Source organism: Amia ocellicauda, unplaced genomic scaffold, assembly GCF_036373705.1.
Source record: "Amia ocellicauda isolate fAmiCal2 unplaced genomic scaffold, fAmiCal2.hap1 HAP1_SCAFFOLD_173, whole genome shotgun sequence".
Taxonomy (NCBI): domain Eukaryota; kingdom Metazoa; phylum Chordata; class Actinopteri; order Amiiformes; family Amiidae; genus Amia; species Amia ocellicauda.
Window position 1 is genome coordinate 12,010 of NW_027102736.1, and position 17,767 is coordinate 29,776.

General features: G+C 41.0%; 1 non-coding gene and 1 pseudogene across 1 annotated transcript; both read left to right on the plus strand.

Annotated features, from left to right (window-relative positions):
* The first annotated feature begins 2,533 nt into the window (after positions 1–2,533).
* LOC136723996 (uncharacterized) lies at positions 2,534–2,652 on the plus strand (annotated as a pseudogene).
* A 5,423-nt stretch (positions 2,653–8,075) lies between these two features.
* On the plus strand, positions 8,076–8,190 carry LOC136723998 (U5 spliceosomal RNA). Its single transcript, XR_010806922.1, has one exon. It is a non-coding gene; the product is annotated as a U5 spliceosomal RNA (small nuclear RNA).
* Positions 8,191–17,767: the final 9,577 nt, after the last annotated feature.

Sequence of the window (17,767 nt, forward strand, 5' to 3'; positions counted from 1 at the left end):
TGGTTGGCGCTGACATATTGGGCAGAATGTGTCCCTTATTTTGGGCTAAAGCTTTCTGTGGAGGGGAACGTGGATCAGTTTGTACCATTTTTGGGAGGATCTGCCTTGTTGGGGCGGAGCTGTGATCCAGGTGAACAGCAGATCGGGCATAGGTGGGCATGTGGGCAGAGGAGTAGGAAGGCCGGTCAAGCAAATAAGCTTGCTAAGGTACACAGCAGCAGCAAGCAGCCCCCCCATCCAGCCAGCCAGCCAGTCTGGCTGGCAGTGACTGAGTGGTTGACAGACGGCAAGCAACGGAATGTTCATGCTCTGTGATGTCATAGCAGTCAGCTGAGAGAGGCTTGTGATGTCATCGCTGAGCTGGCTGGCTGGCTGGCTGGCTGGCTGTGTGTGTGTCTGTGTGTGTGTGTGTGTGTGTGTGTGTGTGTGTCTGTTTGTGTTTGTCAGTCTGTCTGTCTCTCTCTCTCTCTCTCTCTCTCCCTCTCAATTCAATTCATTTGTATTGTCAAAGCAATTGGACATACATACATACATACATACATGCTAGAAAATCATTACTATGTTATCTTAAAGGCTAACTAAGCAGAACATATTTCATTATAGAACAGAGTTCATAGATCTACACATGGTTTTAAGGAACAGGCACGTAGGTCATACCGTTTGACATTGTCTCCAAGGTTCTCATCGTAAATAACAAACAGAAATCAAACTACCTTATGGCCTCCTGACCTTCTAGCTTGACCTTATCTTTCTTAAGTATACAAGAGAGAAAAACAGGTTTGAGAAAATCATTTCTAACTTTCCTTCCATACAATAATACATACATACATACATACGGAAAATAAATAATAGAATTATGAATCTCAATATAATGTAATGAAGTACAGAAAAAGAAAATGTAATAAAATGTGATCTTTAATACATTCAAATAAAGAAAATAGGTTTACTATTTCCAGATTCCTTTTTGAAATACAATGACATGCATTACAAACGAGTATTTACATTATATTTACAGCCGGTGCTCGTGTGTCACTGTGTCCCTCAGGCTGTGGTAGGCGCTGACATATTGGGCAGAATGTGTCCCTTATTTTGGGCTAAAGCTTTCTGTGGAGGGGAACGTGGATCAGTTTGTACCATTTTTGGGAGGATCTGCCTTGTTGGGGCGGAGCTGTGATCCAGGTGAACAGCAGATCGGGCATAGGTGGGCATGTGGGCAGAGGAGTAGGAAGGCCGGTCAAGCAAATAAGCTTGCTAAGTTACACAGCAGCAGCAAGCAGCCCCCCCATCCAGCCAGCCAGCCAGTCTGGCTGGCAGTGACTGAGTGGTTGACAGACGGCAAGCAACGGAATGTTCATGCTCTGTGATGTCATAGCAGTCAGCTGAGAGAGGCTTGTGATGTCATCGCTGAGCTGGCTGGCTGGCTGGCTGGCTGGCTGTGTGTGTGTGTGTGTGTGTGTGTGTGTGTCTGTTTGTGTTTGTCAGTCTGTCTGTCTGTCTGTCTCTCTCTCTCTCTCTCTCTCTCTCTCTCCCTCTCAATTCAATTCATTTGTATTGTCAAAGCAATTGGACATACATACATACATACATACATGCTAGAAAATCATTACTATGTTATCTTAAAGGCTAACTAAGCAGAACATATTTCATTATAGAACAGAGTTCATAGATCTACACATGGTTTTAAGGAACAGGCACGTAGGTCATACCGTTTGACATTGTCTCCAAGGTTCTCATCGTAAATAACAAACAGAAATCAAACTACCTTATGGCCGCCTGACCTTCTAGCTTGACCTTATCTTTCTTAAGTATACAAGAGAGCAAAACGGGTTTGAGAAAATAATTTCTAACTTTCCTTCCATACAATAATACATACATACATACATACAGAAAATAAATAATAGAATTATGAATCTCAATATAATGTAATGAAGTACAGAAAAAGAAAATGTAATAAAATGTGATCTTTAATACATTCAAATAAAGAAAATAGGTTTACTATTTCCAGATTCCTTTTTGAAATACAATGACATGCATTACAAACGAGTATTTACATTATATTTACAGCCGGTGCTCGTGTGTCACTGTGTCCCTCAGGCTGTGGTAGGCGCTGACATATTGGGCTGTCCCTCCACCAGGAGGACTGAGCGTTTTTCTTTTTTCTCAGTTTTGTCACAGGTTGGGTGGGCATTCGTTATGTTGTTACAGAATGTGTCCCTTATTTTGGGCTAAAGCTTTCCGTGGAGGGGAACGTGGATCAATGCTGTATAATCGTATGTGTCTTCATACACCGGCTGCTAATAGCTTTGATTATATATATATACCATTTTTGGGAGGATCTGCCTTGTTGGGGCGGAGCTGTGATCCAGGTGAACAGTAGATCGGGCTTAGGTGGGCATTTGGGCATAGGAGTAGGAAGGCCAGGTCTGCTGCAAGGTCTGACATATCTCCTTTTTTTCCTTTTTTTTTTTTTTCTGCTGGAAGTTCCGTCAATACCCTCCAGCCTTTAAGAGACATCATGCAGCCAGGCCTCTTGGCTTGTGGCCACACCGTCCTGAACGTGCCCGATCTCGTCAGACCTTGGAAACTAAACGGGCCAGGGCCTGGTTAGTACTTGGATGGGTGACCTCCAGGAAATACCAGGTGATGCAAGCTTTTTACGTCTCCTGGGTAACTTCATCGTAGCTCTTAATACTCTTTATCTGTCTGGTGGAGATATAATTGAAGTATTGTACACTTTGTCTTAGGGACAGTCTGGCTAGCAGTGACTGAGTGGTTGACAGACGACAAGCAACGGAATGTACGTGCTCTGTGATGTCATAGCAGTCAGCTGAGAGAGGCTCGTGATGTCATCGCTGAGCTGTCTGTCTGTCTGTCTGTCTCTCTCTCTCTCTTTCTCTCTCTCTCTCTCTCTCTCTTCCTCTCAATTCAATTCATTTGTATTGTCAAAGCAATTGGACATGCATACATACATACATACATATATATGGAAAATAAACAATATGTGTACATCTCTTTCGGCATTAGTGGTGCCCTCACAGATGTGCAAGTTACATGACAGACAGACAGACAGACACACACACACTTTCACACACAGACAGACAGACACAGACACACACAGACACACACACACATACTTTGACAGACAGACAGACAGACAGACAGACAGACAGACACACGCATATTATGGGTCTTTGTTGGGTAGTGAAATGGGTAGCATCAGTCGCAGTGTGGGTAATGTCAGGGAGCCAATCATAGTCCCCGTTATTTGCATATCGTGGCGCAAAGCATTCTGGGAAAAGCAACTAAACACGTTTAGTCATGTATTTGTCCATAGTTTACACATGAGATGAAAGAGACAGTATGACGTGTTGAGCACCTCGGATTCCTCATGTGTATGTGAGGGGCAGAGGAACCGGATCCCAAGTGTGCGTCCCAGGTGCTATAGGTTTCAAAGCATGCAGGGGAATAAGCACCCCACCCTGACACCTATAGAAGACTGGATAGGGAGATATAAATAGCAATGGGGAGACTCTTGTACTTGGTGTGGCTCTATCCATATAGTGGGGCCAGCAGCCACTTAGCAGGTGCAGCAATAGAAGCTCAGCCTGGGGAGACTGGATTTAGCATTTCCTCTCCATTTTGATAACTATCCATAATCATTTCTGCAAAATACTTCTATGATACCTATGTATGTTTTTTACTTGTACTATATTATACTATCAAGTATCAGTGTACACATACAATGTGACCTGTTACATTAATACAGAAGCCACGGAAGGCCAGATCACTAATAGCCACTGTCCCCTGATATTACACTTTTTTACAATCACTTTGGCACTCATTTCAGAACCTTGATGTCATTTTTCAAAACTCTAGACACTAAACTCACACCCGATGATCAAAATGCACATTTTTCAAAACTCTAACACTTTTTTACAATTGCTTGGATACAATACACATCAACCTCAGATCATTTGTTCATTGAACTAAAATGACACAACTTCAAATCAAAGTATTACCATTTCAAAATGCAATTCACACATTACATCTGAGAGCACTGTCTATTCATTTCATTACAAAGATCTAACTATCAATTGATACAGCTGCTCAAAATGATAAGTGACTGTTGCATTACTCTTAATGCATAATTTTATGGAAACTGACAAACAATATTCCATGTTTCGATCATGAAAGTTTCAGGATAATGAGATCCATTGACATCAATAAACGAGGAGCATGAACCAGTTGGACTACATTATCTATGGATGTAATATTTCATCATCATTCATCATCATTTAGCACTTTTCCACACCATGTTTGCAGTGTGGAAGGAAAGTTAGAAATTCTTTCTCTAATACCTGTTTTTCTCTCTTGTATACTTAAGAAAGATAAGGTCAAGCTAGAAGGTCAGGCCAGAAGGTAGTTTGATTTCTGCTTGTTATTTACGATGAGAATCTTGGAGACAATGTCAAACAGTATGATTGAAGTGCCTGCTCCCTAATCCATGTGTTGATCTATGAACTCTGTCCTATAATGATATAAATTCTGCTTAGCTAACTTTTAAGATAACATAGTAATGACTTTCTGATTATAACCAGCTCTTTGATTTTTGTGTATAAAAGCTCTGACTGTTAAAATGAAGGCAGAGCGACTTTGGGATCTACTTGAGTCACTGTTCCTCTCCACGCTGCGTGTATTAAAGGCATTGCAACTAACGCTCCAACCTGGTTGAAGATGATTGTTCTTCCACATCAGATTTGATATTACTGTATGTATGCAGGCCCTTGTAATTGCTTTTCCAATACTGCCAACTGGTTATTGATGATTGATTTCACATTGTGGTACGAGTATCGAGTGAAATGAGTGCTATCCACCCCAGCAACACAGTGATAACATGGAGCCGGCAAGTCATCCAGGTCACAATAGAGGTCAAGCAGTGGGAGGAGGAAGACGTGGTGGTCAAAGGAATGGAAGGGGACATGCACCCCTTCTGAGAGGTGGTCGTGGGCCTCGTCATAGAGGAGGGCTTAGGCCTCACCAGAGAGGCAGCCATGGGCCTCATTTGAGAGGTGTTGGGGGAACGTGGTAGAGGACAAGGCCACGGACCAGACAGCGGCAGCAACAGCAAATAGTGTCCAGTGAAATCCGAGAAATAGTTGTAGAGCATGTTGTAAATCATGGCATGACCATGACTGAGGCAGCTACAATGATTCAATCAAACCTCAGAATCAACTCAGGATCAGCTGTGGCCTCAATCATCAGAAATTTCCGTACTGAGAAGCGGCAAGTCTTCAGCATGCACTAAACATTAGGCTACTCTCAATTGTCAAATGACTGTATACTGCATACCAATGTGTAGCACAGAGTATAGTGTGCCTTTTGAAAGAAATGCAGACAGAGTGAAGCAGCTGATGACTGAGTATGTTCAGGTATGTTCAGTTTCAAGATGCCTCTTGTGAAAAATGGTTGTGAGAACCTGAACCAGAACACAGGGCTGATGGAAATTTAGAAGTACAGTAATCAATCCTTTGTTTTGCTTTTTACACTAAGCCAGGTGAGGAACACTGCAGTTGACATTTTACTGTAGTTTTGTTCTTTTTTGTAGCTAATTATTGTTGCATGGATTCAAAGAAACCTATGGTGTGATTTGATTGTATTGCATCAATACATTTCAGATTTTGTTCAATGATTCCACTGTGTCTGTAGTATTCTCTCTACTAGTCCTTTTACAGTGATGTATTTATGTGTAGTACCATAATGAAACATGTATCACATATTTTGTACTACAATATTTAATGATTGTACGAACAACTACACAGTGAAACTATCGGTATCTTCTGTGTTACTATGTTACTATGGTATTTCATGATAAATTAGTTATTTGAACCAACAAGTCTGCAAGTGCAAGGTTTCTTTAAAGATATGAAAGGCTGTCCAATGTTCAAAACATTGTATTGTGCAGTGTTACAAGTGATGACCGTTTTGAGTTTTGTGTCTAGAGTTTTGAAAAATGACATCAAGGTTCTGAAATTAGTGACAAAGTGATTGTAAAAAACTGTATATTCATCCTATTTAATGTGCTCTTTTAAAATGTACTTTTCTTTTTTATGTTGCCATTTCTGTTCTACCAATGTTTCAGTTGTTAGCCAAAGATTGACAGAGTACATCTCATACACACAGGCCAGACAGCAAGGATTTCTTTTTGAAATTCAATTACAAATGCTGCATGAATTCATCAATACGATTAGAGCTCCTGAAAACTCACTTTACAGCATCTCATTAGCAGTGAAAAGAAACCAAGAAAGTTTGGACAGTCGACTGTTTACCACTATGTAACATCACCTTTTCTTTTAATAACACTTATTAAGCACTTGGGCACTGAAGACACCACTTGGTTAAGTTTAGCAAGCGGGATTTTCCCCCATTCATCCATTATGCATTTCCTCAGCTGCGCAACTGCACAGGGCCTTCGTTGTCTTAATTTGCACTTCATAGTGCGCCACACATTCTCAATTCGGAGACAGGTCAGGACTGCAGGCAGGCCATGCTAGCACCCGCACTCTCTGCCTACGCAACCATACGCTTGAAATCTGGGCAGAATGTGGTTTGGCGTTATCCTGCTGAAAAATGCAGGGACGTCCCTGGAAAAGATGATGTCTGGATGGCAGCATATGTTGCTCCAAAATGTGTACATCTCTTTCTGCAAAAATGGTGCCCTCACAGATGTGCGAGTTACATGACAGACAGACACTCATACACACTGTCACACCCACACACACACACACACTTTCACAGACAGACACATGCACACACACACACACTTTCACAGACACACACACACACACACACACACTTTCACAGAGACAGACACACACACACTTACATACATACATACATACATACATACATACATACATACAGTGAGGGAAAAAAGTATTTGATCCCCTGCTGATTTTGTGCGTTTGCCCACTCACAAAGAAATGATCAGTCTATAATTTTAATGGTAGGTGTATTTTAACAGTGAGAGACAGAATAACAGCCAAAAAATCCAGAAAAACGCATTTCAAAAAAGTTATAAATTGATTTGCATGTTAATGAGGGAAATAAGTATTTGATCCCCTATCAATCAGCAAGATTTCTGGCTCCCAGGTGTCTTTCATACAGGTAACGAGCTGAGATTAGGAGCACTCTCTTAAAGGGAGTGCTCCTAATCTCAGCTCGTTACCTGTATGAAAGACACCTGTCCACAGAAGCAATCAATCAATCAGATTCCAAACTCTCCACCATGGCCAAGACCAAAGAGCTGTCCAAGGATGTCAGGGACAAGATTGTAGACCTACACAAGGCTGGAATGGGCTACAAGACCATCACCAAGCAGCTTGGCGAGAAGGTGACAACAGTTGGTGCGATTATTCGCAAATGGAAGAAACACAAAATAACTGTCAGTCTCCCTCAGTCTGGGGCTCCATGCAAGATCTCACCTCGTGGAGTTTCAATGATCATGAGAACGGTGAGGAATCAGCACAGAACTACATGGGAGGATCTTGTTAATGATCTCAAGGCAAACGTACAAAAACAGCAGGGGATCAAATACTTTTTTCCCCCACTGTACATACATATATATGGAAAAGAAACATTACAAGTATAAATCACAATAAGATGTAATAAAGTACAGATAAACAAAATGTAATAAAATGTGATCTTTTTGCAAATGCAGGGACGTCACTGGAAAAGATGATGTCTGGATGGCAGCATATGTTGCTCCAAAATGTGTACATCTCTTCTGCAAAAATGGTGCCCTCACAGATGTGCGAGTTACATGACAGACAGACAGACAGACACTCACACCCACACACACACACTTTCACAGACAGACAGACATACACACACACACACACACTCACTTTCACACAGAGACAGGCACACACACACACACATACATACATACATACATATGGAAAAGAAACAATACATTTATAAATCACAATAAGATGTAATAAAGTACAGAAAAACTAAATGTAAGAAAATGTGATCTTTAATACACACAAATATGTATGGCTGGTCGGATGCGTCTTGGACTCGGGTTCCTCTTCATTACGTATAACGCTTTTGCCTTTTGCTAAAGCTTTCCGTGGAGGGGATCGTGGGTGAGTTTGTACCATTTTTGGGAGGATCTGCCTTGTTGGGGCGGAGCTGTGATCCAGGTGAACAGCAGATCGGGCATAGGTGGGCATGTGGGCAGAGGAGTAGGAAGGCCGGTCAAGCAAATAAGCTTGCTAAGATACGCAGCAGCAGCAAGCAGCCCCCCCATCCAGCCAGCCAGCCAGTCTGGCTGGCAGTGACTGAGTGGTTGACAGACGGCAAGCAACGGAATGTACGTGCTCTGTGATGTCATAGCAGTCAGCTGAGAGAGGCTCGTGATGTCATCGCTGAGCTGGCTGGCTGGCTGGCTCTGTGTGTGTGTGTGTGTGTGTGTGTGTCTATGTCTGTCTGTTTTTCTGTTTGTCAGTCTGTCTGTCTGTCTCTCTCTCTCTCCCTCTCAATTCTATTCATTTGTATTGTCAAAGCAATTGGACATACATACATACATACATATATATATATATATATATATATATATGTAGCGTAAGGTACACTTTTAAATTTCAATTAAAGAAGTGAATTCATAGTATCACCTTATCACGAATCCTGGAGTCTTGTAGAACTCAATTTCTGTAATAATTGGACGCAGACACCAATTCCAAAGATATAAATTGTCAAATTTATTTAAAAACAAAGACTAAATGTAGCACTACACTAATTATACAAAAGGGAAAAACTAATTAAAATTCAACTCTAGATCAACAAATCAAAGACAAATCACTTCCGTGACCAAATCAAAGACCATGGGATCCCATAGGATAACACACAAATCGTTAAACAAAAAAGGTTATAAACACATTGACTACAATACCGGTTAGTAATTCTAGGAATCACTAAGAAACAGTTGAAAGTGCTAAATTGCAGTTTCAGAAGATGAAAAAAAACTGTAACTGATGGGATATGTAGTACTTTATACTCGAGTGGTCTATGCGATTACACCCTGTTGGTGTTATTAAGAACGCCAAGTACCAGAATGCAGAGCGGGACTGTTTTTTGTGATTTTATTCTCAATGTAAGCTCAAAGTCAAATAGTTTAAATAAGAAAACAATGTATTGAAATGAGAACATCATGAACCTGTGTAATTGTGCTGAAGGACAAGCACTGAAAGCAGAGAGAATTTTGTGTTTGGCATTGAATAGCCTTAAAGAAAACTATGCCGTTTTTGGAAACTTTCATATTTAAGTTGAATGTAGGCAAAAACATTCCAGTCACTCTGAAGAGAGAATACAGTTTACTGTTCGAATAAGTAGCCCCTGAATTGAAGATAAAAATCAAAAGTGCTGTTCGTAATTAGTTTACACTTTTACATCAGATGTCTTGTTTTTGCTTTCCAAATTGAGGAGTTGTGGCATATAATGTAAATGAAGTTAGTTCACTAGTAGTGCGATTTCTACGTTGTGTATGTGTGTTTGTATATATGAACTCATACATTTTTTAAAGATTGTATTTGGAAAACAAATTCAGGTATAGCACGTGTCCCCCTTTTGAATGGGTTCTATATATAACATTTTAAAACGAATGGTTCTGTGTAGAACGCTATGTTTGGGGGTTCTTCATGTAACCCCTTTGAAGGGGTTCTACATAGAACCATAAAGGGATCCACCAGAGCGATTACTCGAGGAACCCTTTATGGTTCTGTGCAGAACAATTTCTTCTAAGAGTGTGGAGTGTCGCCACACAATTTCTCTCAGAGGGCTTTTGACCAATGGCAATCCAATCCTGAATGACGTCACCACTATCCTGTTGTACTTTATGCGAGAGATGTATTAAGTAGTTTATAATGAGAAGAATAACAATAATCGCCTGTTTTTCATAGTTGCCTATAGGTTTTGTATCCATTGTCTCCTTCATATTAGGAAAGGAAGTTGATCCATAGCCTACTCAGAGACAACTGAGAGTTGGTCTCTGAGCAGCAGCACAAAGGGGTCGAGTCTCTCAATGTCCGTGTGTTGGAGATATTCCACCATATTGGTCCCAGCCTTTAAAACAATGTTAAAGAAGATGTTAAAGATCTTGTAGAAATATATTGCAGAAGAGCAGAACTACAATCACACTTTTTCAATGCTATTGCTGTTTTCTACCTCCCTGGTGAGGTACCAATGCGGGAAGTTTGAGAGAGTATTTCTAAAATGTGTATGATCCAATACACACAGTTATTTAAAAAGCTGACGTCTTGTACATGCTCACCAGAACCAAGCCTAATTAAATAACACATTTAATATTAAATAAGTACATGTGCAGTAGCCACTTGGACAATTACAGATCCCCAGGTCAAAACACAACAGAAAGACATGGAAGATCGTATTTTCAAATCACACCTGTGGCCCCCCTAACTGTAATTTGGTATTAGTGGGTCAAAGGATTTATTTGGTTCAAGTGATAATAAGATCATATTTTGAAATGAAACACTACAGGATGTCATATTTAAAATGACTGTGAGTACCTTTCTTTAGTGACGGTTCTGAGGGGGGCAGGGATTAGTTGAGTGTGCTAATTGGAGCTGTGAAGTGTGCAGAGAAAATACAAATGTTTTCTTTTAATATGAAAACAAAGATTTTTTTTTTAACACCGACCTGGGATTGTGTTTCTTTCCAAGTTTCCTTATTGTTTCTGAGAAGAGACTGTTCACTTGCAAAGTGAACTGGACCCGTGTGACTCGCAGGTAAGGAGAGCCCGTGTTGAATTAAGATGGCTACAGTGAGTTTTCCTGGACAAAGCTCGGGCAAAGGATAGCGCAGAGTGCACCTGCACCTGAGATTGTGTTGAGAAGCTTTGTGATAAGAGCAGGTAAAGAGGGAAAAGAAACACAAGTCAGCAGCAATAGTATTTTCTTTCTTTGAAGCACACATTTTGTTTTAACTGAAACGGGACTACAACTTTTGAAAGGGAAATAGTTGCTAGTGCACTGTATTTGTATTGAGTTTATTAGAAGAAAAAAAGCTTATATTTTGGACAGAACGAACTCGTTTGGCATGCAACTAGCAGCAAACGATGAGAAGCAAACAAAACAGCAAGTTAGCAAGTTACAGGCTGTCCTAGGTCCGGGGGTGCTTATGGTTGTTTATGGGTTCCCTTACCTTAGCCAGTGTCATGTACGGGTGTCCGTACCTTACTAGAGTGTTTGTTTTTATTATATATATATATATATATATATATATATATATATATATATAATATATATAATAATGTAATATTTCAGATAAATCGTCACAATGAGTGACACCAGCATTATTGGTTTTTTGAGAAATAAAAAAACAGAATGTAGAGAAGAAAATGTTGGAAGGAAGTTGGGAGAAAGACTGGTCTTCGAAGGAGCACCGGGACTGGTGGAAGCAACAACAACCAGATAAGACAGAGAAAGGAATTGTGATATTGTGTCAGGTTGGTGAGAATCAAGAAAAGAAAATAACAGAAATGGAAGATCATCATAAACAGTAATGTGAATTGAGAGCAGAAGTTGTGAAAAATACGATAGAATTAATAGAACTACAAGGCAAATTAGAAGGGCAAGAAAAGTGGTCAGAAAAGGTGAAGGTGTAGGTGCGCGATGTGCTGCCGTGTTAGGAGCGCGTCGCGACACAGATCACTCCGAGGACGACAGGCCCGATTGGGATGATTTAGATCGCAAAGCATGGGAATATGAAAAAGGAGGTTTTGCTAGCGCTCCTCCCCCATATAATCCGGAATATAAATCAATCACTGATTTTGGTTATAATAATACATTGTATCCAGATCTGACCGCTCTGAAAACGGTCCCAGCTGCACCCATGCAAGTCAAAACTAGACAGAGTAAAGAGGAAGGTCAATCAATAGTCTATACGACTAAAACCCATGTCCCCTTCTCCCCAGGAGAAAAAGAAATGATATGGGCGTCCCTCCCAAAATTAAAACCAAACCAGGGTAACACAACTTTTTGGGATATTCTAGATGAAAAGATGGTTATTCACCTCCTTCACCCGCACGATGTACACATCATCGTGAAGGCTAAATGTCCGCCCAACATTTGGATACAGTTACTACGAGAATATCAGACCGGGGAGTGGGCTAATGTAGCCTCTACAGATGAGGAGGAAATAACAGAACTTTTTCACAATGGATCAAGAAAACTGAGATAGTGAAATAATGAAATAATCGAGTGGGATTATTTGACATTTTATTCTAAATAATCATAAGCTTAAATAATAAGTTATAAGGGCTGTTTGAGACACTGCAGGGTCAATAAAACATGCCACAGATCGGATATCTGAATTATCTTTAGATATCAATGTGTATGTGCTTTGTGTGTTTATGAATATGTATAGTTTGAAGGTGATATAAGGTAAATGTCTATGTTTTGGCAATCATTTTAGAATTATATTTAAAAATGTAACAACAGATTTATCATATTCATGAGGATCTTTGGCTCTATACAGAGTGCCTCAAGCATCAGAAATCAGAAAGAAAGACTATTATAAGAAAAGTAATCCAAAATATACATTGAATAAACAGATGGATAATAATAGTAATACATAAATAGTCATGGTGTCTCCACAAGAAGAACCAGAATTTGTTTGTTAAACATCATGTTATGGACAAGCTCTGTCAAAAGTCAAATTCAAGGAAACGAAAGGCTAGAAGAGAGCCTGGTGCAGCGCTGACAGCCTGTGAAAGCAGGAGAATGTAAACAGTCTGGTGACATGTTAGTCTTTCAGAAAATGTTTGGTTATTGGTGCCTAGCATATAATACCTGAAATGAAAGTCAAAGTAGACCATGGTTTTAAGATGAGTGATGTAGGAAAAGGGTAAGATACCGCAGAAGTATAAGATTACAACTATAGAATAAGTAAGCTCAAGTAATATAAAATGCTTTACAGGAGAAAAGGAAGAATGGAAAGGAAGAGTAAAAGAGAAGGTGTCCTAGGATTATGGGAATCATTATTGAGATCAATGGCCTATTGGCTAATATTTTGTTAGGTACATATATGACTTCAATAAACGAATAATGGAGTGACATCTGTATAAATATAAATAAAACATATTGATAAAAAAACCTGAATACATTTCTTGTAAGAAATTAAGAATAGGAGAAAGAATAGCTGTTAGAATGCAGAGCAATGTTGACCAAAGTTGAAGAGGGTTTGAGTAAGTTGACGAGGGTCTGAGTAAGTTGATAAGGCTTGGGAAGCAGGAAAAGGCGAGTTTGATGTGTGTGAGACAAATGTGCTGCCACTTTTAGCACAGAGAGCTTCTGATGGTGATTGAATGAAACGTGGGAAAATACGGACGTTACTGAAGATATAACTTGATGTAGAATAAATGAATAAATAATTGAATGAGATATGAGTTAGTTTAAAGTCTAATGTCATGAAACTTTGACTGTATGTAAATAGTTCTTTCACAAACAGTAATACCCTATCAATTAGGCAGGAAGTCCATAAATAAACCAGTGTAAGGGATTGAGATTAGGGAACTGCCTTATGAGTAAATGCAAGTGTTCTACTACAAACGGTGCAACAGTGTCTATAAACTAATGTCCTGGGATATAAGGAATGGTTACATTACTAGATGCAACACCACTTTTGCAACAGGGCCTAACCATCCTCACTGCTCCCTGGACAAGTCGGTGGCTCCCCCTGTCCAGTCCACGGTCCCTGTCACCCCCTGTGTCTGGACCGGACGGACCCCCACTTCTACCATGTCTGGATATCGGAACTGGAATGTCGCCTCATCCTCAGTGATAATGTCCTGCTGGTCTATACGGGAGAGTCTAGCCAGTGGGCAGCGCTGGGGGACATCTACAGGGTAGGGGAAAAGATTTAACACTGGCAACGGGACCCTACCCTGGCATACCCACGTGATGGTCCGTGCCACCTGCCGCTCTCGCTCCTCATCCCAAGCCTCGATCAGGACACAGTATTCCGCTATGTGGGGGAACTCTGGCACCTGTGCCCACAGCACCATCTCACTGCAGGGCGGAATCTGGACAGTGGACTGCCGGGTCAGCCTCGTTAACGTTAATGTTAACCCTCTTCTCGCTTTCTCTGTTTGCCGGTTTCCCTGTTTGCCGGTTTCCAGCTGCCCTGCCCACTGCATGGAGGAATACCCAAGCAACACAGCGCCCAGGTTAGTAGGTCCAGTATGTAAACAGACACTGTAATGTTCAATGTCTTTCCTCGATCGCTTATAATCCAAGGAGGGGAGAGGGGTGGGCACAGCAGGAAATCACTCGCAGCTTGGCGTCTTAAACTTCTCTACGTTTCCACACTCCATGGAAATCAGCGAAACCAAAGGTGCACTCACTGTAGCCTCCAGAGGAATCCATCTCTCTCTGCTTCTGTCCTAGTGATGGGAATTCCGGCTGGTTTCAGTGAGCCAGACCATTTGGCTCAATTCAGCAATAAGAGCCGGCTCTTTCGGCTCCCAAATGGCTCTTCATTTAGTACCACTTCTGGCTTTTATAATTCAGGCAAATTTAGCAATGTTTGGACCTATGATTGGTATGTGTGCACATACATCACTTATTCAATGTAATTATACTTAATCTTATAATTTCCAGAATACCATAATTTACATGTTTTGTATTAAAAAAAAAACGTAAATCATGTGAAAACATCAAACCCTATTACACATGTGTATTGAACGTTTTATTTATATTGAACTATCCAAAACACAAACCATTCCAAGCAAACCACACTCAAAATGGAACCATATAACAAATAAAAAATGAATTACAATGCGCATAACGGCAGCATCCAACAGTTCTAGATGTATATATTACCAGTGACCTTGTCTTTAGTGCAGACTGGCATTAAGAAAGTCTAAGTGCCTCAGCTTACAGGGGCTGATCCGGTTTCTGTTATTATCTGCCCTGTTTTGGAGAAGATTCTTTCTGAAGGGACTGATGTTGCTACGATGCAGAGTCTCCCTGCCATCACCTTGACCAGTCGTGGGTAGACTGAAGCCTCGGTCTCCCACCAGCTCAGCGGGTCTGTGGCTCTTTGGATAAGGGGCTCTTCAAGATAGGATCTTACTTCCAGTATAGCATCTGCTGTGGGATTCCTTCTTGCAGTGTCTCCTGTTGCTCTTTCATCAAAGAACCTCCAAACAGCAGACGTTTGTGGCTCCACTTCTAGTGCCCCTGCTCCCTCTTCTCCCTCTTGGCCTCCTAGTGGTGTAGCCTGCTGGCTGCTGGGGCTGCATCTTGCTGCTGCTGTTACTCTTTGAGGTGCCTCATCAACAGCTCTGTTGTCATTGAAGGACATCTGTTTGAACCTTGGGTCCATTATGGTGGTTTCTGAGAGAACGGTATTGTATTCCATTCTGTGGAACTTTCTTTCCATAGATGCACAGAGAGCAGTCACCAACTCTCTCTCTTTCCCTTTGGTTACTGTTCCTCCTGTCTGGTGGTGGGCTGTTATTCTCTGCAGACCCTTGCACAGGAGTAGCATTTTGGAGGCTGTCACGTAGCTGAAAAAAAAGAGAAAACTCAGAATTATGCTTTGTTTTATTATGTGGTATATGGACTTTGTTCAGTTTATTCTTGTCTATTATTACTGCCATTCCCCTCTAATATGCACCTCAAATATGCAATTATGTAATACTAATGTAAAAACAGTTGTCCATTGTACCTGTCTGCACTGATCTCCACAGTGACTGCTCAAAGGGTTCCTGAACAGTGCATGTCTCTCGCACTTCCTCCCACTCTTCTTGGCTCAGAGCATCAACAGGTGCATTGATAATGGCCAAGGTAGAGATGATTGCATCCTTGGACTCCAGAACCCGTTTCAGCATATGAAATGTTGAATTCCACCTTCTTGTTTGGACCTCAGCTCAGGCATACCCATCTGGCGTTGAGAAGACTTCAGCTTCTCTGTGGCTCGTGTGCTCTTATGGAAGAATTCCCGCATCGCCTTCACTTTGTTCACAGTGGGCTTCATCACCTTCAGGGCATCTCTTACAACCAGGTTGATTGTGTGCACGAGACATGGGTGGTGGGTCCATTTCAAGATGTTAAAAAGCTTTGGTGATGTTAGCTGCGTTGTCAGTAACACAGCAATCCACTTTGTTTTCTACTTGCCACCCTTTTTTTGCACTCTTAGCAGTCCCTCTGCCAAGTTATCTGAAGTGTGTCTGCCACTAAACTCAAAACAGTCCAGAAGATTGGACACCATTTTTTATAATTTTCAATGAAGTGACATGTAGCAGACATGAAGGAAGTGGTGGCTCTGGATGTCCAGCAGTCAGTTGTCAGGCAAACTGCTGTAGCCTTTTTAACCCTTTCTTGCAGTGAAGCACATTGTCTGTCATACAGTCTTGGAATAGTTGTTTGGGAGAGTGTTTTCCTGCTTGGAAGAACATACATTGGATTGAGAGCATGGGTGTAGCTTCTAAATCCCTTGTCCTCCACGACTGAGAATGGTTGGAATTCCCTTGCAATAATTTTAGCCAATACCTCATCAATTGTGTTTGGTCTTGCTGGGGTCATGGCCTTTGGCATAAATTGGCTTATAGAACTATGGGTTGCAATAGGTCGCAGTACCTGATGCCTGAGGGGTGGCTGTGAGCACTGCAGCAGCAATGGTTCCAGTAATCGCACAGGTATTTTCATTTTCAGTAGCAGGCATGCTAGCTTGCCTGTTTTCTTCCAACTGCATTGATGGATTTATAATTCTAATGTGTCAGTGAAGGTTGTTAGTAGACCCTGCTTGATATGATACTTTACAATTTTTACATTCTGCCTTTGTTGTTTATATTATCAAAATGCATCCAAATGCTACTTCGTTTGTGCCTGTCACTCATCTTGTTTTCTGACCCGTAATTAAAGATGAACTTTTCGCCACACTGCTCGGCCGCACCACTCGCACTGACTGAATGTTGTGTTGAGGTGTGTGTGCTGCACCAAATGGGAGCACCGGGACAATGTCATCATACGCAGCACATCAACACAACATTCATACTTTTATTCTGTCTTGTATTCATTTATAAGAAATAAAAACATAAGAACAGACATCCTTTCTCAGACGGGACCCGGCACATTCGCGAACGACATCACTATTCTGTCCCTGTGCGCCGTGTTGATCTGGGTCCTGCTCCCAGGTCTGCCACCTCCCCTCCTGTCTGCTGAAGTCCACTTTCCAATGTGGGAGGTCTCTGCGGCTCGTATCAGACGCTCCCTCCTCTCCTCTCCCAGGGCAGGGTGATTAAGTGGGGACGCGTGTGAAGAGTGCAGGTGGACCCAGGTGAGTTGTGCGGTGGTGATTGGCTCAAAGAAACACAAATAATAAGGCACGCGTGCAAACAATCAAAATAATACTAAGTGAATAACAAATTAAACAATAAAGTGAAAGATAATCAACACACAAAATAATGGCAATATAGAACCAAACAAAATACACAAGCCATATTGCATAAAGTGAAGTGAAATATAAATATAATAAGTAATGGTGATTAAGGAGCTAATTAACACCGTCCGTGACATTTACATTGGTTGGGTGTGTGGATACCAGTAATTATTTTTGTTTTATTGAAATACAAAATAATTCTATTTTTCCGAAGTGCTGAACTTTAATACAGTCTAGAAAGATTAATATTTTTTGTCTTGGGCTATATTATTATTACCATAGTTTTTCTATTGTATAAGTATCT